We start from the raw sequence: 9,985 nt of genomic DNA on the forward strand, positions 1-9,985 counted from the left end.
GTGATAAAATAAACTACATGTGTATGATTTAACTTCATAAATAAATGAACTGGAAAATATACATGCACGTTTTTTTTGTTTTGTTTTTTTAAATGAATAATTCATGAATGTTTTTCCTGATTTAGGACATATTTTGCTGCAACTCTCGTTTTAATGCATTACTGCAAGACTAATGACAATAAATGTGCACACATTCATATCAATTGATATGATTTTAACATTAATAAAGTAATTAGAACTCAGCTACCAATCAATATCGATATCAATACATAATATATATATAATATAATATATCATAACAGGTAAATGTAATACAAACTTATTTTACTAATTTGTGTTGAGATTTTCCCTCAAATAAAACCATGTTCAACTCCATCAGTTATCAATCTGATATTATCAGTGCTCAACATCATCAAATCCTGGTGTGATGTGAAGACAGCATCACATTTGGCTTCAATAAATGTTGAGTAAAAATGAATGAAAACCTTTAGAACCAGTCGTTGTTTGAAGGAACATTGGTGGTGGTTGATCAACACTGATGGGTGTCTTTTTGCCCTCTGACCAGGTGAGTGCACCTTTTGAAATACACATTTTTTTTTTAAATTTATATTCTACCACCACCACCTTGTAGCCACCTCTGCTTGACTATTATTGATACAAATATTACAAAAATAAATTGGATTTGGTTTAGTGTTATTTATATCCGTGTTTTTTTAACAGAGGGCAGCAAAATCCCGAAAGTGGCCTCGTATTAATTTGCACTTTCATATACAAAGTAAGACACTGGGGTGACTGAACTTCTATTGAAAAATACAAAATACAACAGCAGACTTTGCTGTAAACATGTAAATGGATTGTTGTCGCTGTTGTTTTATATAAAAAATAAATAAATAAAAACTTGGAATGTGCAATATTCAACAACAAAATAAAACAGGGCAATTCTTGTCACTCTCAATCTTTCATATCCATTCAGACACTGCCGAAACAGCCGCCAGGGGCAACGTGGGATTTAGTGTCATGTTTCCCCAGTCCACGTGCCAGCTATGTGAATAAATAAATAAGTGCAACATTTGCTACAGAAAATTATTATTATTATTATAATAGTTTTTTTTTTGTTTTTTAAATAAAAATAATAGTTATTTTAAATAACTATAATAATAATAATAACAATGATAACAATAAGAAAAATAACTGGGGGACCTTTATTGCCCCGTGAAATGTCTCTTCAGCCTCTGTCAAATCCGACACCGCTCAGTCAAATCCAAACCCAGTTTTTCCATCATCCTTAGATACATCATCGTTTAGCATGTTCGGACTCTTTTGCGCTTTCACAATACCAGGGGTCGTGCTCCCCTGCGTCTCCCATCCCGCGTGCGTCCTGGTGTCCCAAATGTGGCTAATTGGCGTCAGTTTATCACGCCTCCGCATGTGTCCTCTCCCACTCCTATAAAAACCCTCACCTCCGTCGTTCTGTCATGGGAGATTACGGGACCGATTGCACAACACAGAATGTGACGGGAGGAGATTAGCCGGGGCAGCCATAGAAAGTAGCAACAGGGCCAACGGATTCCTTGCGAGGGGGGCCTTATCATGCAATTACACGTTTAAACCATTTTCAGCCTCTTAATCCCCCCACCCTTCCAAAAGACCCATTGGGACTGAAGGAGACTCTGCTCACTCCCTCCATCACTCTGCTGCTTCTCGTTCTTTTTTCCCTTTATCATCCACTGTAAACATTTAAAAACATTACATCAAACAAATGAATGTTGGTCATATCACTCTCTGTTTATGTAGAACAAAAAAATTAAATATTAAATAAAATAATGCTGCAAGCAATGATATTGGGTCCTCACATCTACACACTGCCATACCATGGGTCCAAGAGAGTTTCTTAGGGGGTGTACATGAAAACCAGTTGATATGATTATGTTTTTTAATCCTATCTGCGCGGAAAAATCACAAAACACCACCGTTGCATTTTCGTGTGCAACCAATTTGCTACTATGGCAAAACAATGATGTCATAAAACCTCTCTCTGTCTCTGTGATTGTATACATTGTAATGTGTACTTTGAATAAAGGTTTATATAAAAAGGTTTGCTCACAGTGCACATATACGCTCAACATCTATTTCTCTGGTTTTGTGTGTATTGTTGTGTGTATTTCTGTAGCAGCTACAGTGCCACATACAGGCCTAGCAGATGTTCTACAGCATTTAGAGTCGTTTTGTGGAGTTTGTGAGTTCAGGTAAACTTGTTACAAAATTACAAAGATTGTTTTTATACATGTGAGCCAAATTTCAGGATAGTTTGCCATTTTCAAAAAGTGGGTACCGGTGTAGAAAGTTTGAGAAATACATATAGAATTTTATGTAAAATCATATTTATCATATTTTACAGTAGCATATTAAAGTTAATGATGACATTATGTGCTGAAACTTACTTTAAAAAATATACAAATACCCATGTTGCTACTGCCTGTAGCTTTTAATAGTCACCAGGATTCAAACAGACTCCATGGTGTATTGTTTTACTGTGTTTTTGAATTCAATTACAGTCTTTCATGATAATCAATTCGGGAGTACCCCCTGGATCTCCACAGGGGACTATAATCATCACACACCCTCAGCTCAGACAGGCGCTGGGGAGCCATGTCCATCAATAGCAAGAATGCATCAGAGCAAAAATAAGGCAGTGGGAGCCATGTGTGTATTATACCAAGGAATTTTCCTCCGTTTTATTTATTTTTTCTTCTTACTTGTTCTGTTCAGCTATTTTTCACAATTTCCTGCATATTAAATATGCATAAAGTGAGCATAAAGTGTTTGATGAATATTTTTCATCAAACACTTTATGCTCACCCTGCCAGATGTTTTTCACATACACTTATGGCCCTTTTCCACTATGGTGCCTGCTTGCCTCGACTTGCCTCGCCACAGCAGGGCATGTCACGGTTTAGGTTGGTTATCCAGTATAAAAATAGTACTTACTCAACGTGGGCGGAGTCATCACTGCACAACTTCTCTACTCACACAAATGATTGACTAGTGTCTAGTGACTTGTAAAGCAGTTGTTTTCAGTGTAGCTGAATCATTAGAAGAAGTGAATTAAAACTACTTGTTCAGTACTTCCTCCATGAACGAAGCACAGACTCCATCTGACACAGTCACTAGACTGAAATACAGCGGCAGGGTTTGCGATACCGTTCACGATCAGCAGTGCTGTCACTAAATATGCCAGACTGTTAAATATTGATGTAACTGTCTGTGAGACAGATTTCATTGTGTTATAGACTTGAGTTCATTAAGTATAAATATGAGACCAAAAGGGCTTTACATTTATACTTAATTGAATTAAAACATGTTGGTATAATAATTTTCAATGTCACTTAAATACCTTGAAGTGAGATTATTTTATTTTTTTGTGCGTGATCACATGAATGGGGTCAGTTTGAGGTTGAACTGTAGTGGGACCACTGTCATGGAGGCAAGAGGTTATGAGTTCTGAAGTTTTCTGCACTGTGTTCAAGAGACGCACACGTACAATTGTCATTTGTATTTAATTTTCAGTTTGTTAAAATAAGCTTCAATGGACTCATATGGACTTTTATGTTTTGTATTTATAGTTTTCACGGTGTCTTGTGATTTATTGGTGTCGATGGCGAAGGAGAAGAAAATAAATCAAGACAGCTGTATGAATCGTGGCCTTTTTGTTGAACTGGTGTAGCTACAAATGATTTTCAACATTTCCATGGTAATTGTTGGAGACTAACCCATGTTTTTAGGATCGTTAAGTCTTTTTAACTGATCTACAGTTCAGCATTGTTCAGCTTGATTCTTGTGTCCTATGTCTCTTCCTGTGATGACACTCTGACCAATCAGTGGCTGGCAGTCTGATGAAGTCATGCATAGTATCGCCTCAGCTCACTTGGAACCTGGTACCAGGTACTATCAATCAATCAATCAATCAATCAAATTGTATTTGTATAGCCCACAGTTTACAAAACATAGTTTGTCTCACGGGACTTCACAGGGTTGGTAACATCCTCTGTTCTTAGACCTTCGACCAGGGTAAGGAAAAACTACCAGGAAAAAAAAGAACCTTACAACAGGGAAAAAAGATAGAAACCTTAGGGAGAACCACAAGTGAGGGATCCGATCCACTCCCTGGATGGAGTGCAGATGTTACCCAAAACATACAATACACAATTACAAAGAATAAAAAAGAAAAAGTCTTTAAATGCCAGGATCCATCTGGATCACTGGGTTTGTCCCAGCTGTAGCGAAGGTTGTGGTCAGAGACTTGGGGATGACAGAGGCCTCTTTCCTGTCCTGACCTCATCCCGTTCACTGGTGGCAGCAGAACTGTAAGAGATTAAAAATCAGTTAGAGATGAGCTACATGTAGATTTATGGGCTACATGTCATGGGGGGACATCGGGTAAGTGGTGAGGGATGAGAAATCGAGGACGGGGTAGAGAAAGTGCGGCTCGTGCAAAGTCTGTGTGCTCATTCTAAGTGCATGATGGGAAATTGGGAAATTCCCTCAGCAGTCTAAGCCTATGGCAGCATAAGTTAGACTATTCTAATCAGGACATACCTGATCTAATTGTGATTATAGGCTATAGACTACTTTTATGTATTTTAAGAATAACCAGTAGACCCAAATTCATTAGGTCTATTGGGTTGATATAAAGTGATTAAATCGCAAATATAAGAAGGGGCTTGATTATTTAGGGCCTTGTATGCGAGTAGAAGTATTTTAAAATCTGTTCTACTTTATACTGGGAGCCAGTATAGAGAAGCCAAGACGGGAGTTAGATGATCACGTCTTCTAGTTCCAGTCAGTATGCGTGATGCTGCATTCTGGACCAGTTGTGCTAGTGGAAACGCAACTTAACCGTGCCGTGCTGAAGAAAGGTGAGGTGAGCCAGTGGAAACATGCCATTACATACCCATACACTGAATCAACCTTTAATAGCCCCATTGAATTGTTCTGATTTGTTTTTATACTTAAAGATTTAGAATAATTTATGCTTTATTCAAAATCAGACTCAAACATAATAATATTTAATAAAGCGGGTTTTGAGTCCAGCCATGGATGGGTAATTCTTTTGCCAAAATGATTTCAGATTTTTTTCATGTTAAACTAACCACATCTTTATTCAATAGTTGACTGCCTTTTAGGAAGTTGTAAAGCTAGTGCTAAAACCTCAGTAACATGACCCCACTTTTTTAAACAAAAAACATTCATAGATTTAAATAGAATAGCTGAACCCATATTGGATAAATCAGAGTTGCTAATACTTATCAGTCCATGTACCTATGGGGGTTTGTCTCAGACAATCTCCTGTTGTGTGTGTTATGTCCTAATTCTGTGTAATCTTTCAATAAAAATGGCAATGTTTACACATTGATCAATAGTGAAAGGTTCTGTCCATTCTCTTTCAGACCCATGGTTTTTTCGCCATGAGTATAACAGTTTTTCTCCATTGGTTTGGCTCATTTCTTGAAACAAAAATGTCATTTTTAAAACTCTAAAATCATTTGGCAAAACAGTATTACAGTTCATCACCATAGTTCACTTGCAAAAGCTAATATCACTCCCAAAACTATTCACTCATGCTTCAAAACCAAATTCCTCCCACATATTACAGTTTTCTCAGTCGCTTTGGTGCTTTTCTCACATCATTATAAACATTTGCAAGGCAGTCAGTGTATTTCTCAAAACAATTAGTGCAAACCGAGTTGATAACCTGCAAAAGCAGTACTCAGTGTCATCAAAATGAGAAGTCTTGACACCATTGTTTATGAAAAAGATAGTCAAATGGCTTTGCCATGTTTTCGTTATGAAAGTTTATTCTCTCAGTGTTTCCAATGCAAAAAAACGGTCCGAATTCGGCGACACTACCTGCAAATGATGAAGACAGCACCATACACTACTTGTGCAGACATTTGAAAACTACACTAAAGTTACACATCGCTGTAGTTAGGGGAGTAAGTGAGATATTATGAGATGTTGGATTACTGTCCAATACAATACCTACCTTTTCTCCCTACGAAATGTTTGAATGATTGAATTCACAGTGGTTTTTCCAACATTTGGTTGCACCCTCTGACCAGCCTCAACCATCGTGAGGCCATGACTGACAACATGGTCCAGAACTGTAGCTCTGATTTCATAAGGAATCTGCCTATGTATTTGGTCTCTTCTCCCTCTTCCCCTGTTTTGTCCCCCTCCTCCCCGCATCCTCACCCCTCTTCCACGATGCTGACCTTCCATTTCTGTGTCACAGTATTGTATAAATGGTACACACTATGTCCTGCTTGGTTTATATGCTTGCCAAGTGAGGGTTCATGGGATTCAACCCTGAGTGACTGTGAATAAGTGGCTTGTCATTGGTTACAACTAATACTTCACACATCTCCTCATGAGTGAAAGCTAAAGTTCTCCTGAGAGCAATTGTGACCCGCCACGGACCAAGCGGGAACAAGTCGGCAAAGCGCAAAACGAGAAAAAACAGGAAAAATGTTGTTTTTTCAAAATTAGGGATTTCCGTTTTTTTCAAAATTACACAAGTTGAAGTTTTGAAGAAGCCACTAAATGCTTTAAATCACAGTATTGTGGGTCTTAAAACCATAAACTTTGTGTTTGAATTAAGGTTGTTTTATCGCTGTGAATTACTCCTAGTTTGGGTGTGGCGATCTCACATTCCAGAGCCTTTGTTGCTTTTTCAGCCAATCAGCTGACGATCACGGAGAATACACATGGCTAATTAATATGCAGCTCTCACTCAGAGAGAGGAGTGAGGGGAGAGATAGGCCTGGAACTTTCCAGCTTATGTGTACAGTGTGTGTGTGTGTGTGTGTGTGTGTGTGTGCGCGAAATTAAAGCGTGATTATCATCAAAGCAGTCATCATCAAAGCTTTGTTTGACAAAGAAAGGCAAAGAGAACAGGACAATAAGTGAACTGTGGCTGAGCAGCTTCTTTAAAAGGACAGAGAAAGTACAGAGATGGCTGGTGTGTGGACTGTTAGCATTTTAAGCTAGCAATCTTTATGCTAACGTGTTAGCAGACTTCATCGTCACAAAAACAACAAACAGATGATTATTCCGTGGCTGAAAGAGAGCAGGACACACACGGTAGTTGTCTGAGATGATGACATGACGCCAGCACCGCGCATTCTCCTATCAAATTGGACTTTTGGAGGCGAACAGACGTAAAACTGCAACGAAAAGGAAGCACGCCTGGACCTCTTATCTGTTCCGGCACTGAAGTCTCCAGGAATACCTTTCAGTTTTTTATTGGGTGAGTTTTCATTAACGTTGTTAATCTATGTTATGTTAGTGTTCATTCAAAGTCACATACAGACGCACATAGAGACGCTGTCTTTTAATAATCCACTGTGCGTTTCATAACGCCGTTTGGCTACATTGTTATTAGCTATGCTTGCTTAGCTCGCTAGCTCGGTACTGTACTATTACAATAAGAATGATGCGCACATCGAAACTTTTGTTCGGTCAGATGAGCGTATTATAAGTCGTAAGACGAGCATGTCACGGCCCTCTTTGAGATTTTGTACACCCGCAGGTTCAGTTTGATAATTCAAATGCTTTGAGACGAAACTCCCGTGTTCGAAACCTAACATTGCATTGAATGATGTGTGAATGCCACACCTTTGCATGCATGAATCACACATGATTAACACAATGTGTGATGAACGTGTTAATTACACGTGCAATTCATGCACATAAAGGTGTGGCATTCACACATAATTCAAGTAATACTACTGATCAATCTATACTGATTCAGTGATAAAGTGCCTGTTAACATGAACCATGATCTGAAACAAGTATTTTTTTTTTTCCAGAATCCTGGGCATAAGGATTGGCATATGAAGTTGCTGCCAACCCATGTGTCCAAGGCCTCAGTGTGGCGTCTATACATGAGGTCGGCTAAGGCTCTTGGTATGTGTATGAATTGATTTCTATACAATAGCCAAATGCTTATATAGACTGCTATATGTAATGTGTAAAATGTGATTTTTTGAAAAAGTAAAATAATTATGTGGAGTCGGTGTGTACATATGCCAAAACGATGTCGGACACCGTATGTTTCTCTGGACCTCTGCCAAATAGAGCGAGTGATGACATGTATAGTCGCATGTTATCATTCAACAGCTGGCTGTCAAGGTGGTGCCCTAACAATAACGTGGGCTTCACACAGAACTGGCAAAGTTTTTGGGGAAAACCTGGTCTTATTAGACGGGATGGTGTTCATCCCACTCTGGATGGAGCTTCCCTCCTTTCCAGAAATATGACAACGTTTATTGGATCCAAAACGTGACAACAAGCAGTCGGGACCAGGAAACAGAGTTGCAGTTTAACACGCTTCTCTGTGCTTCCACTCGTTCAGTCGCCCCCTATAGATAATGACTATGCTATATATAAAGATAAAGCTATATATGAACATAGATTTAGGATTAACACAGTGTCTGCCTCTAGGGCTCCATACATTAGACAGTCACGGAGAAACAGGAGAGGAGTCATTCATAGTAACCTCGTTAGAATAAACACGAGGACATTCTCCGAGCCGAGAACGAACAGTTTTAAGTGTGGTTTGTTAAATATTCGTTCTCTCCGCTCAAAATCATTGCTTGTGAATGAACTGATACACGAACAGGATTTTGACTTGCTCTGCTTAACAGAAACATGGCTTCAAGTGAATGATTATGTATCTATAAACGAAGCAACGCCTCCTTCCCACACCAATGTTCATACCCCTAGAGGAAATGGCAGAGGTGGAGGGGTCGCAGCTATATCTGACTGTATACTTTCGCTCACCTCTCGACCCACGTGTACTTATGAATCATTTGAGCACCTTACTCTAAGTCTTTAAGACTCAAGTATTAAACAGAATAACAGACTCCAGCTTATCGTTGTATACCGACCACCGAACTCCTACTCCGACTTTTTAAGTGATTTTGCAGATTTTTTATCTGATTTAGTTCTCTGTTCAGATAAAATCATCATAGTAGGTGATTTTAATATTCATGTGGACGTAGCCAATAATAGTCTTGGCTCGTCTTTTAAAGCTTTGCTTGAATCAATTGGCTTCAAGCAGCAGGTTAACAAACCAACACATCGTTATGGACACACACTTGACCTTATCTTGACGTATGGTATTGACATACATAACTTGGTAGTATTTGATGAGAATCCTTTGATATCGGACCATTGTCTGATCTCATTTGAAGTTGTACTTACTAATGTTACCGATCCTAAACAGCAGCATTATTACAGTCGCTGTTTATCTGACAGTTCAGTTGAAAAATTCACTGAACAGCTCTCGTCTGCCCTCCAGCCATGTTTTATCACAGAGGAAGACTATAGAAACATCTCTCCCACGGAACTTAATGGAATAGTGGATAACACAAATTTAACCTTGCAAACAGTTCTAAACACTGTTGCTCCTCTTAAGAGAAAGGTTATCACCTGGGACAAGTCTTTCCCCCGTGGTACACAGCCCAAACTCGAGCGTTAAAGCTCAGTACACGGAAGTTAGAAAGAATGTGGCGTTCCACACATAATGACAGTCACTATGTCTTGTGGAAGAACAGTTTTGATATATATAAAAAAGCTCTTAGACATGCAAGAACTTCTTATTACTCAGAGTTAATAGAGAAAAATAAGAGCAACCCCAGGTTCCTTTTCAGCACTGTAGCCAGGCTGACGGAGAGCCATGATGCAACGAATCCATCGATCCCTCGATCGCTGAGTAGTAATGACTTTATAACATTTTTTAACGATAAGATAGAAACGATCAGAGATAGAATTACCAACCAGTTTAGTACAGCGAGCCTAGACTTAATCGCGGCTCCAGCTTTACATGTACTGAGTCATTTTATTCCTATAAGCCTCCGGGAGCTGACCTCACTGGTCTCCTCCTCTAAACTAACTACATGTCAGTTGGACCCTATACCAGCTA

Source organism: Microchirus variegatus, assembly GCF_963457635.1.
Source record: "Microchirus variegatus genome assembly, chromosome: 5".
NCBI lineage: Eukaryota > Metazoa > Chordata > Actinopteri > Pleuronectiformes > Soleidae > Microchirus > Microchirus variegatus.